We start from the raw sequence: 16,428 nt of genomic DNA, 5'->3' as shown, positions 1-16,428 counted from the left end.
GTGCACGGCAAACCCAAAAAAATAAAATAAAATATGAACTACGTTTGGCTTGATCCCATTTTGGGTACGTAGGCAGCTTGAATTTCGAGCTCAGTCATCCAAAAAAAAAAAATTAATTTGATAATAACAAATTGCATTTGCTATATTCCTCAAATGAATAAGTAGATCAAGTGTTATTAATCATGAAAAAAAAAAAAAAGGAAACAGTTTTTCCTCCAATCAATAATGACAAATTGTGTTTGCTATATTCCTCAAATGAATAAGTAGACCAAATGTTATTAACAATGAAGAAAGGGAAACAATCTTTCCTAATGACAAAAAAAAAAAGGAAAACTAAAACTAAGGAAATAGCTTGAAGTTTGCCAACTCGTTTTGATTTGCTTCAAGCAACCTTCTCATCTCCTCCAATTTTGCAATGTCTTCATCAGTCTGTACTGCGGCATTCTTGATAGCAGAGACCTTATCTTCAAGGTTAGAGATCTCAAGTTGCACCTTGGATAATTCTTCTTCATTTGCAACAACCGCTGCTTCTTTGGCCTTAAGCTTGGTGTCTATGCCTTCCAATGCTCTTTTCAACTTAGCCCTGTCAACTTTAAGGGCTTCAAATTCTTGTTGATGAAGTTCAGATTCTTTAATTACCTCATCTTCTCTGATTTTAGTATGAGAAAGAGTTTGAGAAATATCTGTCAGCTGACTTGCACATGATTTGATAGAAGTGGAGCGATTTTTGTATGCCCGAATATTATCAAAGAAGCTTTTAAGGATGCGCTGTAATGGAGAAATGTCCATTACTTTCATGTTTCTCATCTCTTCGAGGACCTTCTCAGCCTCATCTTCAATATTGTCGACATGATCCAAGCTGGTTTTCTCGATCTTATGTGAAAGTTGAAACCACAACCCTGAGACATACTTGCGCCGACTTTTAAAAATCACATCTATCCCTTGAAAAACACTAACATCGGATAACGTGGGACCAAAAGGTCTCACTCGAAATTGTCTTGGTTCTGTTATTGGCACTTTGGGCATGTCAATAGGAGTCTTCTCATGAGAAATTTGACGTGATGCTTCTTCGACAGATCTTCTCTTATGAGAAAGCAATCCAAAGGAATCTGGACCATCTATTGAACCTCCCCTGCTTTGAGAGTATAGTTCATCATCAAGATTCAAGTTGTTGACTCCTAACTGCACATATACGGGGAAAAAATTAAGTAGCTTACTGAAATAAAAAAATGTGAAAGCATTCAAGGAAGTATGTGTTTTCTTACGTGTGCTTCTAAATCCTCCAAAGGTGTGCTGCTATCAAGCACATCTTGGAAAAAACCGTCCGTGTCAATGTGGATATCCTCCAAGGGTGTGACTTGGGCTATGTTTTTCTGCTTCTTGGGGCGATTCCAGTGGCGATCACCTTGGCTAGAGTTGCTGTCCCCATCACAAATCACAAGGCTTTTTTTCTTGTCTCTATTTTCGGTAGTTGAACTTTTGACAATCACGGATGGAATTTTTGGAGCAAAAATCTTCAAGAGAGGTTTAGGCTTGAGAGTTGATCTCTCCATTTCTTTGGATGCATCTTTGGGTAGATCCTTTCCTTGGTTTGGTTTGGCCTTACTTGGTCTATCCTTGCTTGCTTTGGCTTTGCTTGATGTAGCATTGGCGCCATCAACTTCATGGGCGCTAACAACAAGTGGAACTTTCGGTTTGGCCCTGCTTGGTCTAGCTTTGCTTGCTTTGGCTTTGACTAATGTTGCATTGGCGCCATCAACTTCATGGGTGCTAACAATAAGTGGAACTTTCAGTTTGGCCCTGCTTGGTCTAGTTTTGCTTGCTTTGACTTTGCCTAATTGTAGGGAGGTATTCCCGAGCAGATACATTTAGTTACCGAACACGTGATGTTTGGGAACACGTGGTAAATACGACTGGACTTATCGCCGGGCAGTATTAAGAACAGCGATATGGAACAAAGACATGTGAAGTCCTTGGTCCATGCAATCTGTTCGGCTGAATAAAGGTCAATGACACGACAAGTCACTGGAGTAAACTATCTGTTCGGCAGATAGGAGATATTCTGTTTACATTTGAACCAAGTTACATGTGAAGTCCCTGGTCCAGGTAGTCTGTTCGGCTATGAGACAGCCGAACAAGGAAGGAGCTCTAATCGAGAGTAGGAGCAGAGGGAATACTCTGGAAGATTCCAGAGTAGTCATGTCCCATAAAGGGATAAAGATCCCAAGAATATAGGATCTGAGAAAGATACCCAACGAATATGGGATGTTCGGCTCTTAAAGGAAAAGAATCCTAAAAGGAATCTTTTCCATAAATTGATAAAGGAAACGAGACTCCTTGATATCCTGGGTTTCCTATACGAGTTAGGAAACCTATGGTAACATGGATGCTTGGACAGCAAGCATCCATAAATCTATAAATATGAGGTAAACCTAGAGGTAAAAGGTACGCAATACATTGCATTATTATTACTTTCCTACTGATAATTAGGATTGAGTTTTCAAGTACGTGATACTAACAAAAGCATCGGAGGGCCTTTGCCACGAGGGGCAAAGGTGCACTCACCCCCTGTCTATTTTGCAGATTAGGGTTCAGACGACGAGTTAGGGTTCCGGTGAAGAGGCATGAATAAGCCGTTGCGATCCAATTGATTCGAAGTACCAATTGTTTTCATCCCCCTACACTAATGTTGCATTAGTGCCATCAACTTCCTCGTTGCCAATAGTAGGTAGAACTGCTGGTTTGGCCTTGCTTGGTTTAGCTTTGCTTGCTTTGGCTTTGCTTGCTATTGCGTTAATGCCTTCAACTTCATGGGCACTCTCAATAGGTGTAATTGCTCCTTTGCCCTTGGTTAGGCGAATTCTAACTGGAGTCTTGGGTTTCTTTTGCTTTTCGGCAGGCTCAATGTCTCCTTTAACAAAATCACTTGCATGCTTTGTTCACCACTCTTGATATCGCTTTGTGGTATGGCCTTTGTGCGAGGAGACATGAATTTTCAGTTTTGCCTTAGTACCAAGCTTCGTGTAGGATTGCCAAAGTCCTACAACTTCGGGTAGGTTAAGGGGACGTGCTTCTTCCATCAATTTTTCGGGCACATCTTGGTAAAAGTTGAATTGTCGTGAGGATCGATGGGGGCTGTAAGACTCAACGATATACTGCATATCGCAACGAAAAGTCAGTTATCTTGAACGAAGACTAATGGTGTAGGCTGTCCAGAAGTGGGATTGCTTTCCATCATCTACCACTAACCGCTCGTCCTTGTTAGACATGGCCAAGGATGATAATCGCGAAGGATCAATGCTTCTGAGGAGTTCGTGCGCCCGCAATTGATGTGAAATGTTTGGCATTCTTCTCGCCAGCTAGTTGGACCATTCTAACGCCCGGTTGAGAGTGTAGGGATGGAAGGTATGTGTCGAAGTAGTTGCCAAGCCATCCATAGATATAATGCATGGGAAGGATCGCATGGCACTGACTTGGAGTAGGAGATGATGAAATTTGCCTCAAGCCATGGTATATGCTCGCCAGAACGGGCACTGCCAAAGAAAATGTAGATCCGCGCGCCATCATGCTTGCAACTTTGAAGACGGTAGGACGAATTTGGTTCACTTTTCCATTGGGTAGGACAAATATGGACAGCTAGCACGACAGGAAGGCTGCTAAATAGACTTCTTCCCCTAAACGTGCTTTGATGCCTAGCTCGTTGAATGCTCCTTCTTCATCCTTTGTGCGCTCTGGTGGCATGCTAGTGTGTCCAGTTGGCCTGCTTGCTCCATCGCTCTGATCATTAGGAGAAAGATTTGAATATTTGCTTTTTAGCCTGCACCAGAAATGGATCCAGTTACGGGTGGTGATATGGTGAGTTTCTGAAACACGAAAAAGTCTGTGGTACGAAGCAAAGAGGTGCCTGCAACTAGGTGGAAGGAGTTACATGTTGTTTTCGTCGACGCCTGTTAAATTGCATGCCGGCGGGATGACTTCGTCGTAAAATTTTCCATAGATCGGCAGACCACCAATATAAAATAGATCCCAAAGGGAGATTGATAGCTCTCCTGCTGGTGTATGAAGTGTGTTTTTAGAAGGACACCAATGCTCACAGAATGATTGAATGAGGTTTACATCATCGTCATATGTGAAAAGAGAAGCATAGACGGCACCATAGATCCTTGCCTGAAAAAGTATTTCTGAAGATCGCCCAAGTACATCTTCTACCCACTCCCAATATTGATAGATGAATGAAAATTGGCCAAAGCTGGCAAGAGGAGCTGTCCAAGCGGCTTTTCCGTCATTGATTTGATCACCTAGCAAGGTAAAATGTTCTGTGGCATCATCTTTGGAATGGAGTGATTACCGCAACAAGAGCGCCCTGGAGGAGGGAATGGTGGCAGAGTTGGTGAGATCATGCAAGTCTGTTGTAGTGTCAATGAACCATTGTGTCGGATGGGCAATGTAACGCCTCTAATTTTAGGTACGTTAAAGGGATAATTTATTACAGAACTTAAAGAGAGTCACTGCTCATTATTACAACATAACTCTCGTAAGAGTATTTTAAACACAAAATAGGAAACTAGGGTTCCTAACTACTGCTCCGCTTGATCCTCCATCCTAGCGAGTTCTTCGGCTCCGAAAGCCTCCAAAGTGAAGAGTTCGCCATGTTCATCTATCAGATCTGACATATTATACCGGCGTCGCCACCCATATAATATGTCAGGGTCACCAGAAGATAACACCATGAGCTACAAAGGCTAAATAGTATAATCCTACTTACTAGCCCATAACTTAAGAACAAGAGGTCATAATAACAACGATTCTACATAAATCAATCATATTGACAAACAGTCAATCAAATCCACATTCCTTATTCAAGCTAACGTTAGTGTTGACTTTTCTGACTCATCGTAGACCGTGTCGTTATTTTCACTTTTCTCTTCTTCCAAAACTTCTTTTTAACTTACCCAACCTTGGTTCCGCCGTTCCGGGTTCCCGAGTATCCTCACAATGGTTCCGCCATACCGGGTTCCCATTGGCACACGATTGCATTGGCTCCTCTCCACGGATAACCAAGCCACACACCCAACCTCGGTTCCGCCGCGCCGGTCTCCCGAGTATCCTCACAATGGTTCCGTTGCGCCGGGTTCCCATTGGCCCATTCACACACATCTCACATAATGCCCTCGAAATGGTCATTATGTAGTTTCAAAATATTTCCTTCATCGGAAAACACATTTTCTTCCTCGTTAACCTCACCCTAAGCGTCATGTCTTTAACTTTCTTGGTTTAGGTGTCTCGTTTTCATGCATAGACTTCCGTGGTAGAACTTTCCACATAAACAAGCATTCATCAAAAATTTAAAACTATTCTAACAAGATCATCCAACTCCAAACTACTTAGCATGCTTAAATCACCATGAGTGAACATAAATCATGCATTTCCAACATTTTAAGATAACCTTATCTACTTTAGAAAGAATGATCAAAGTTTACTTCTTAATGACGTTCTATTCTCCAACATACGATCTTATACAATACATAGAGTTGGTGGACTAGGATTCCTACCTTACTTCTTGGCGGTGGTCGGCTACGGAGAATTTGGTCGTCGGTTTCGTGATTCAGTGGCGTAACGGCTCCAGATTGCTTCGAAAGGAAGAGAGATGGACTTTTCTCTTCCTAGAAACAACTTACTAACTAAGCTAAGCTACTTTAGAGATCTAGAGGTGGTTTTGGAAGTGGTTTGGTGATTTCTTTCAAGAACTCTCAAGAAACTTAAGAAAACTAGAACTTTTGAACCAAGAACACTTAAAATTTCTAGAGAGAAGTTGGAGCAAAGTGTAAAGGTGTGAGTTCAAGCTTGGAGTGAGCTTGCTATTTATAGGCAAGGCTCTCCCTCTCCCTCCTCATGGCCGGCCCCCCCTCTCTCTCCATATCTCATTTTTTTATTCCAAAAATCAAGCTTTCTTGGAAGATCAAAGTCTAGTTTCTAGGCTTGCATGGCTAGGTTTAGTCCTTGGATTTGATCTTGGAAGATTTGTGGAAGAAAATGAGGGTTGTACAAGTTAAAAATTGGAAATTGTACAAAGTAGGACAATGGAAGATAGAAATAATATCATTTTAGATTTGAAAAGATATAAGATGATCATGGTGAGGACAACCAATCTCTTCTCTTCTCTTGCTAGGACAAATCTAGGTTATTCTAAGGGTTTTTAGTCTTGTCTAGTTCATAGAAGACTAGTTAATACAAGAAAGAGTAAGGAAAAATCTAGATTTGATTGTACCAAGATTGTGTGAGAAATTGGTCAAAAGGAATTGACTAGATGGAGTGAGCAACACATGCACACACCTCACTTTCTCCCTCTCTCTCCTCTCTTGGCCCTCTCTCTCCCGGCCACTCCCTCTCTCTCTCCCTTTCTCTCCCCTTGCAATAGTACACACACACACACACACACACACACACACTTATGTACAAACAAACATAGAATAATAGGTACTTTTGGTACTTGTGATCAAAGAAGATTTCCAAGGTCAAGATTTTAAAATAAAGAATCCTTTTAGGCACATGTATACCTAGTAATTTTTTTAATCAACCAAGTACATATATTATATTTACATAGGTACTAAGAAATCTAGGTAGATCTAGACTCCTTATTAATTTAACCCACATTGGTACAAAACCCAATATAAAATAATATTAGTGTACCTAGGAAAATCTTAGGTCTTTAAGTCTAAAAGTACCTACATAATATAATATAGGTACAATATCACATGGGGATTTAGAAAATGACTAGTTTATTATATCCTAGTACTTAGTTGAAAGATTAACCCTATTACCCAATGGATAATAAATCCCCTAGTATTTATTAACCAATGGTCAAAAGAAATAAGGAAATTTTATATTAAAATAATCAAAATGTCCTTTAAAACAATTATATAATCTATTTTTTTATATAGATATTAGTACTTAACTAAATCTTTCAATGAATACCTTTAATATACAAAGAATAGGGTTTCTATTATTCAATGGATAAAAGTTCTCCTAACTTCTATCGTCCAATGGATAAAGAAGAAAACTAAAATAATAAAAGAAAATAAATAAATAGTTTTCTAGTCTAGAGTTGAAAAGGTTCACAAGGTTCAAAGATGGCGAAAAGGTTCACAAGGTTCAAAGATGGCAAAAAGGTTCATCCATAGTAACTAGGTGACTTCCTAGCTCGGTTCCTCCAACTAATTGGTTAAAAACTAACTAGACTTTGCCAAGTAGGGCTTTAAAGTCAAGAAACGAACTTTGAAGGGCAAAAGTGTAATTATGACAAACTACAAGGAAATAAAAGATAATTAAAGCAATCTAGGCAATTTTAAATAATAACTCGAATATAAAAAAAAATTATTTATTAAATTTTAGAGTTATTACAGGCAAAGTCAACAACTACAAGATGACATGAAAAAGGTGAACCAATGACAGGATCAAAGATCGGAAGAAGTAGTGCTTCGTCAGATGCGTTTTGACCCTTAGCAATGGAAAGTAGTGCTTGGCCATGAAGGATCGTGTTTGCGAAGATTTCCATCTTTGAACAACGGAAGGTCTGAAAGGCAAATTGCAAAACACCAATTGTCAAGTCTGCAAAAGAAAACAACCATAGAGCATTAAAAGGAAAATCAAAGAGCTGGTAAATAGAAGAGAAAATCAAGGCGCTGTTTTTCTATAAAAAAAATTGAGACCGAAATTCTCGAAGCCGTAAGAAAGTAAGGGTTCTTGATACCTGCAAATAAAGCAAAGATCAAACATTCAGCAAGCAGGATAAAAAAATATTCATTACACTACCCCATAGTGTAAAATTAGTTCATACCCTTGCAGAAAAATTTTGGTCTTGAGTAAAGCAATACAGACGCAAAGTTGCCGTATACAAATTCTTATGCTATTCTTTCACAGACTTCAAGACCTTTTGCAAAGTTGGAGAATGGAGAACATGTGCTGTCATAAAAAACAATCCAAGTAGCAACAGGTGTGTGCCAAAATTACAAGTGTGAAGTCAGAAGAAGCAAAATAGTTTCGCATGAAGGAAAATTGTGCAAAGGCATGCTACATGCATTGCACAGGTGCGCAAGGCCGTAAGCGAAAAAAGGGACGAATTAATTAAAAGGGTCACGTTGTTTACTGTAGGTTGTATTTGGAAAATATTGAGTGCATGACATGTGCTTGGTGTAGAAAGACAGAGACAAGAAGCAAAAGACAAAAGGAGAAGACTCACCACCGTATTGCTCTGAAATTCTTTTCCAGGCTGAAACAAATCAATTGTGAGGATTTGTTTCAGTGCTTCCTCTCAATATATAGAGCAAGAAGACAGTTTTAATTGAAAGAGGAGTCAGAAGTTCTAATATATGTATAGAGCAAGAAGACAGTTTTAATTGAAAGAGGAGTTAGAAGTTTTAATATACGGATAGGGCTCGACGACAAAGTCTAATAGGAAAAGGAAGGCAGACTCCTATCCTAATTCAAATTCATCTCAAGAGGTGGTCATTTTAAGTGGCGATCTCTAGACGCGTATTACGGGTCGACACATGCACGTATAAGCGGGCACCTAAATTCCTAATGGGAGAAGGATTCTACTTTCCTCTCCTGACACCAACTGAGATTTTCTCTAAGCGGTGTCGAAGTTGGCCGCGAAAACGTGTCCCTTTTTGCTGCTTTTGGGGCAATCAAGCATTTGGTGAATGATTGCAAGGTTCACCTGGGCTTAATTTAACTGGGTTATCAAGTTCCAATTATTTGATGGTCTTAGAGTTTCTTCAAAGGATTAATTAGTAGCCCCAAGATAAATTGGGTTTGCAAATCATTCTAAAAAAAAAAAACTCAAGCATATTGATTGACAAATTTTAGCGCGAATCATAAGTTAAAATTTTGAAGAGCCAAATCCGCTTCAAGCAAAAGAAATTATTGCCAAGCACACAAATTTTTGGCATCAATTTAAACCAAGTCAACATCAAGTCAGTCTCAAGCAAACAAACAAAAAAAAAAAACTGCCGAGTACTCAAAATTTCAGCATCAAATCTCAAAATTCGGATTGACACCAAATGTCAAACACAAAAAAAAATTGCCAAGTACACAAATTATCGGCATCAAATCAAATCAAGTCAACATTTTCGAGACCTGCTCACTTTCGTGCATGAGCAAGCTCGAGGGGGCATCTGTAGGCATGTAAAATTTCCATCCAATCACAAGTTACCACATGTTGCGGGACCTAACAAATAGGGCACGGTAAATGACCAATCAAATATTGCCAAGTGTCTTTAGGTCAAAAGTCAAAATGATGCGTATAAGCCAATCAAATGGTGCCGCGTGTCAAAGTGACGCAGTTATTATTTTTATTAAGCTCGACCAATCAAATTAAACCACTTGGTAAAATAATAATTGTGTTTCTGTTCACAAATAATTGTCCTTAAAATAAAAGTAAGAGGGATAATTATCGAATTATAATTATTTCTTTTACATTAGACAAAGAAATAATTAAAGAGAGATAAATATGAATGAAGCAGAGATTGGTCATGACTCTCTATCCTACATCTCTATAAATAGAGGTGCTCTCCTATCATATTTTTGAATAAACATTCAAGCATCCAACTCCAGAGCTCTGAAGATCAAAGCCTCAAAGTCCTTCAGAATTCCTCAAGTCCCAAGTCCAAATCCAACAAGAAGGTTCTTTCAGATAAAAGCTACAAAGCTCCGAAGAACATTCAACCTAGATCATCATCTTCTTCGCAAACATCGGAGAAGATTCCGCCGTTCGATCCAAGAATAATCATCAAGCCCTCGTTTCAACAACAACCGAAGACAACAACAACCGAAGAGAAGAATCAGAGGATTATTTTCTCTTAGAAATTCATTAGGGATTGTAACCCTAGTTTTGATACATCAATAAAATTGACTCTCGTTCATCATTTTTCCCGTCTTTTTCGCAGACTCGAAATTTGTGTTCAACAATGATGAAACTTAATTATCTTTTGGCCTTCTCAATATTCTAGTCGTGTTGTTCTTGTATTAGGACTTGAGACTTTGGTGATTAATATTTTGTGAGTCTTATTGTGAACATGTTTCTATAGAATACCAAAAGCACTGGTGAATGATTGTTCAGAGAAGATAGAAGCCATTGCTTCCAAATTGGTTGTCCCCGTGGTGCGTGTTTCCTTCAGTTTCTTCTACATCAACAGTTTTACATTTAAACAATGGCATTTATCTTCTTCTAACTTCGATAAAAGTATTTCAGAATAAACATTGGAGTCGCCATTTTCACATAACATCATTTGCATTGGGTTTTTTTTTTCCCACCATCCTTTTGTTGGGGAACGGAAATCTGATTTGCTTTTGGTGATTTTCCCTTATTACTACTGCTTTTGAATGACTTGCTTTTTCTGGGGCAACTTGATTTCAGTGATTCTTTGTGTTAGCCCAAAGGTTTCTATGAATACCCTATTGATTTTGATGATAACAAAATATATTTTATGGATGGAGAAATATAATTAATATTGTGATATTTGGTACTCATTTAAATTAATGTTTATTTTGTAGGATTTGGTTAAAAGACACAGAAAGATTGCAACACCAAATCACTATCTTCAATAGTTAATATATATATATATATATATATATATATATATATATATATATATATATATATATATATATATATATATATTGAAAGGAGGAAGATTAAAGACAAATCTTCTTCTAACTTAATTGGCTAGAGAATTATTCAAATGGGAGCAATTATTAGCTGGATTATTTTGTGAGATTCAATTTCAACGGTTCATGGAAGTTCCCAAGTTACAAATGTCTCAGTGGCAAAGAAATGGAAACTACAATGGTTGATTGGTACCTAAATTGATTCTAACGGCTAGTGCAAGGGATGAATTTGTGTTGACTTGATTTTGGTTCTAACGGCTAGTGCAAAAGAAAAGGAAACTACACTTGATTGGTACCTAAAAGAGAAGTCTGACAGAGGAAGTAATTGACAGAAGTCTTGAAGAAAATACTTGTGAGCTATCACTTGCAAATCAGTCAATCAACTCAACTCTTTATCTTGATATCTATACACTTGTATGTGAGAGAGTTCTTATTTTAATCTTTATTGTAAAAGGGATTGTACACCCTTATTCATACTCTTGAGAGAGATTATCTTTTTGTGAGTGGTTTTGGAGAGAAAATCACTTGGAGTTAGGTGTTACTAGCACCGGAGTCAAAACTAGTTGGGTTAGGTGTGACTAACACCGGAGTCAAAAATAGTTGGAGCGATTGGGGATAGATTGCTCGTTGTAAAGGTTGTCTAGCACCCGCGAAGCTAGAAGGATTGTAACTATTGGAAATAGTGCAGCAAATCCCTAGTTGGACACTTGGGGAGTGGACTAGGCCGTGAAGTTGCGGACCGAACCACTATAAATCATTGCATTCGATTCTCTCTTCCCTACTCTATTTACTTTCCATCTTGCGTATCAATATTGCATGAGTAGAATAGTATATCATTGAAATTGGAATTGTAGTTGAATAGATTGCAATTAGTTTTTAAAAATTCCGCGTTATATTTGAGATACCCAATTCACCCGCCCTCTTGGGTTGCTATTTGGACCAACACTTTGGACCCTTTTTTTTGGTTATTTCTAAAGCCATTTCAAAAGGTTTTACGAAGTTTTTTTTTTTTGTCTCCATCGTAACATTTAGCTTAAGATCTAGCTGCTTCATTCTTCTTCCTGTGTATTAGAAATACATTCGTCTCATATGGTGTCTCATTTCTAACCCAGCTTTTCACTTGGACACTTCCAGTCAACCATGCAAGAATCTGAGAAACCTTATGATGTAACTTCTATAAATGAAAGCCCTTCTAAGACCGAAGGATAAATTCTTACTTCCCCGAAGTTGAGGAGAAGATTTGTGTAAGAAACTACAGTTTCTATATTACTTGTGATTAGGTGATACATCTATTTGTTCATTTTTTGTGTGGTGGTTTCATTAATTTATTAAATAGACCCCAATCAAGCGTTGAAGATAGACCTCATAATTATGCTAACACTGATCACTCGGCTCCTGTCAAATTGGATGCAGCTGCACAGATTCATATTCAAAAGCACAGGTACTTGCCAGAGTCTTAGCATATTGTAGAAGTAACTAGAGCACAACAAGAGTTGAGGCAAGAGTTCTCTGTCATAAATTTTAAAACCATTTTGAGGTTCTTAATGCATGTCTACATGTTTACTTGTAGTTATTTGCTTATGTTTTTTGATGTGTATTCAAAATGTAGTAGTTATGTGCAGTTGAATTGTTTTTGTCATCTTGATGAAACATGTGAATAATTTTTTTTCCCCAAAAAATCCAGATTGAGTTAGATTCATGGCATACCATGTATTATTTATGTGTCCACTTATTATTTGGTACAGTGCATACCAAGGGACTGAACTATGAAAGGACTGGTTGTCTACAATATAATGCCTTCTAGTAGGGAAAAACTGAAACCTGCTTTGAAGGAAAACCCTTGCATTCTAGTTGAGTTTGAGCTCACAATTAATGTGCATTATAAAGTAAATGTACAATGCGTAGCAAGAACTAACTCATTGTTAATTAAGAAGCCTCTAGTTTCAAACAGAAATGCATCAAGGTGTGAGCAAGACACCACAACAGTTTCATTTCGAGTTTTAGAGATGTAAATACTAATGTGTGATCTCTTATCAGAAAGAGAAATTGGAGGTTGGACCTCTTCTTTTTCGTTCATTTTCTTTATAAGATTTACAAAAGAAATTGCGCTCAATTGGCTCACAAGCATTGCTAATGGTTTGGTTTTCAGCTTCAGAATATGAATGCATCAGTAGATCACTAGTTCAACCAACTAGTTAGCATGTCTGTCTTAGGTTACAACTTTTTACTACAAATGTTTGATTAGAGGTTTTGGAGGAGCTACCGAGCGTTACACCATCCACCCAATTGAATGTCATGATAGCTATTACTGCACATATTATTTCTTGTTACTGCTTCTCATTGCCCTTGCTGCCTTCAATAGAAAGCTTCAAGAAGACTTGGCAGATGAAATGGTTAGGTTGGCACAACAGCTTAAAGAGAGTAGTCTCGTCATGAGTCAATCCATCAAAAACACGGAGAAAGTAAGTTACCTAGAATTCATCCTTTTGTTTTGCTTTGTTAGTTGTCTATGAGGCAGATGCTATGGGTTGTATCTTCTGCGGGTATCATTGCATTATAGAGATGTCAATAACTGTGCATTTCATGTTGTAAAGTGCTCAAGTGTGCATTATTGCATTCTTAAACCATGGGTTTGTGATGGGTCAAACTGTGCATCTAATATTACATTCCTACAGGTTTTGTTTCAAGACCATTTGGTTAATTGGACTGTATTTTGACATGTGAGTAGGGGCGGAGCCATGTTGGGGCCCGGGGGGCCGGGGCCCCTCGGCCCCGGCTCTTCGAGCGTTTGAGTTTTAAAATTTTTATTTTGTATATACTTGATTTTGAATATTATTGATAATTATTCGTGTATAGCTACTTATAATCTTAATAATTTTGGTTCGAGTTGATAAAAAACTGATTATTTTACATTCTCATTTCTCATTTTCTTTAATAAATAAAAAATAACCACGTGATACTTGATGTAGCCTAAAGAATTATTATAATATACAAATGTAATGAATTGGAAAGCAAAAACCTTATGATATACTTACATATACGTTCCGATAAAAAATATATGTCTCCTAAACTAGCCCCCCGGAATTAAAATCCTGGTTCCGCCAAACAACCATTCTCATAGTTTGGCTGTAATATGAGTGCATGTTCTTGATTCGACAAAGAAGGCCATTGAACATAGCTTAGCAAGCACTGGTTGTGTCAATACACGAGAAATGGATATATACTCGAAGACTTTTAAGACTACGTGCTTTACATGGCTTGTGATGTTGTAATGACATGTATCTTCATCATGGTTGTACTTCTTAGTCGTGTCACCTAGGTATTACTGCCGTAAGAAAACATACACAGAGTTCCGCTTATGATTGTGCCTATTAGGGCAATCTCCATAGTTCTCTGACTTTACCATATCAAACTGACGCCAATTGGATTAAAAAAAGAAAATAAAAAAACTGAAGCCGAATTATGTATGACTTGAATTTTGGGCCACATCATGAATTTGTTCAACATTTGGTGTTTAGAATGCTTCAAGTCTGAATAAGCAGGGGTCATTGTTTGCCGAAATATGATCAGTGATTCAGAAAAGAAGAGGTACGTGGAGAAAGGGATTACGTTTCATCATATCAACGCATCTGAGAAATTTGTTATTGACATTTTGGAATTTTTATATTGTTTTAATTGGCTAAATGTATGGAAAGAACATTAAAGATCGAACAATGTGGGCGGGTTAAATCTACCGTATCAGATTAATTTGTTGAGTGGGAATTTTTTTTGGCCTAATATTTTGAGATGATTATAGTCAACAACCCCCAAGTCAATCGATACAATTGAGTATTCTCAACCACACATGTTATTGAATCTAAAATCAATATTACAATACATGATTAAAGCAAGTTCTTAATTCATGAAAGCCGAATAAATAAATCTTCCAAAATGCAAGTTCCACACAAAATCGATTGGCAATACTTTCATTGTGGAAGAACAACACCGAATAGGTAAACCTAGAGAAGACCACCTCCAGGGCAGCATGGACCTTAGTCGAGAGCCGATAAACCTAGAGAAGACCACCTCCAGGGCAGCATGGACCTTAGTCGAGGGCCGATCCTTTAAGTAGTTAGAACTACGGTTCAGGCCTGCAAAAAGTGACCACTGTCTCATTCAGAGTAATAGTCAAGCAAGCTTGGAAATTTTTGTTGTGAGAACGAGCCACATCATGGGCCTAAAAGGTAATATAATACACTAGAGGGCAACCAATGTGACAGTTTGCCTTGAGCAACAATGCAAACTGGTACTTTGTTGCGCTGGTATCTGCTTGTACTTGTCAAGAGCCAACTTAAACTGAGGCACCTCGTTCCGACGTAGGAGATGAATCATGGTCCCTTTTTCTCAATGCTGGATTTCTCACACAATCAAATTACTTTGTCGAAGTTCGTAGCAAAGTACTCCCTCCGTCTCAAATTCTTTGTCTGGTCCGCAAAACGGAGTGTTAAAAATAATGCAATTTTTTCAAGAAAAAATTCAAACTTTTTTCACAAATTAAAAATACTCATTGATATCTAGTAAGTTGTTGAAAAACTTTTGATTTTTTCTTGCAAAAATTGTATTATTTTTAACACTCCGTTTTGCGGGTTGGACAAAAAATTTGGGACAGAGGGAGTATTTAACAATGTTATGACAGTTTGAAAGAAATTTGTTTTTAGCATGTGATGTGTTTGTGCAAGTGACGATGAAACAGACAGGGACATCAGCACCTCCATATTGGAGAATGATGATTTGTCTTCGGGAATCTCGCTGATGCACTTGCTCCTATTAGACTTTATTTTTTCCCAGTATATATTCTTGCATATTCTCTTTACAACTTTGTCGCATGTCTTCTTCAAAGTTTGCATGTACTCCATTAAACAACATACTTGTTCTCAATATTTGTGTCAATCCCTTTTAATGATAAATTCCAAAGTCGTTTTATGTAGAATAAGATCACAATTGGGTCAGTTAAAATTTTGTCGACGTGACAAATTTGTTATGTGTCTTTGAACGAATATCAGAATATGGGTGTGGGCTCCCCGATCGGCGCGCGCTCGAGAGTTGCCATCCAGATTTTTGAGATGGATGATCCGAGAAACCGATAGTTTGATTTGAAAAGAAAGGCTTTTGATCTAGCGAAAACATTGAGATTTTGGGTTCGGAAGCCACGTTATGAACGGGAAAGGTTTTGTTAAAAAAGCATCCCGCTCGCCCGATAAAACCGACCTCTACTTAGCATTTTAAATGGGGGATTTAATATCATTTAAAAAACTTAACTTTGATTAAAACATGTACGGAAAAGGGACATGGGGTTTAATATATCACATTAACGTGTTTGTGGTGCGAGCTGTGCAGTATGAAATGGATGAACAATATACAGAAAGTGAAATAACAACGTTACAACAGTCTACCAATATCATGTGAAACGCCGCACGGCGACTCGGATACGTCGCACGGTGTGACTAAAACACCGTGTGGTGTAAATGTCTACGCATTCCAGAATCAGTTTGCTTTTACATGATAAAACAAACATAGGTCCGCAAAACTATTTTTATATTTTTCGAATCTCTGAAAAATGACTTACGAAACCCTTTTGTTCATCTTATCATGTAAAACAAATGTTAAAAGATTTAATAAAGTAAAAACAAAAAGACTTTTAACATGAAACTTGATTCTGGAATGTACCCGCACAGAAAAGTAATAAACAGACTAATAAGAAGGAATATGTACAAGAAGTAA

At 37.8% G+C, this 16,428-nt stretch overlaps 1 long non-coding RNA gene and 1 other non-coding gene across 2 annotated transcripts; both read left to right on the top strand.

The window, feature by feature from the left end:
* Positions 1-9,984: 9,984 nt before the first annotated feature.
* On the top strand, positions 9,985-14,290 carry LOC131336281 (uncharacterized). The gene is made up of 5 exons (XR_009202770.1): positions 9,985-10,161; positions 11,781-11,912; positions 12,005-12,109; positions 13,031-13,130; positions 14,187-14,290. It is a non-coding gene; the product is annotated as an uncharacterized LOC131336281 (long non-coding RNA).
* A 1,088-nt stretch (positions 14,291-15,378) lies between these two features.
* LOC131299339 (small nucleolar RNA R44/J54/Z268 family) lies at positions 15,379-15,466 on the top strand. The gene has a single exon (XR_009190723.1). It is a non-coding gene; the product is annotated as a small nucleolar RNA R44/J54/Z268 family (small nucleolar RNA).
* The last annotated feature ends 962 nt before the right edge of the window (positions 15,467-16,428 follow it).

Source organism: Rhododendron vialii, chromosome 8a (genome assembly GCF_030253575.1).
Source record: "Rhododendron vialii isolate Sample 1 chromosome 8a, ASM3025357v1".
NCBI classification, from domain to species: domain Eukaryota; kingdom Viridiplantae; phylum Streptophyta; class Magnoliopsida; order Ericales; family Ericaceae; genus Rhododendron; species Rhododendron vialii.
Note: the sequence above shows the minus strand (reverse complement) of the source record. Positions and strands in the feature narration are given on the sequence as shown.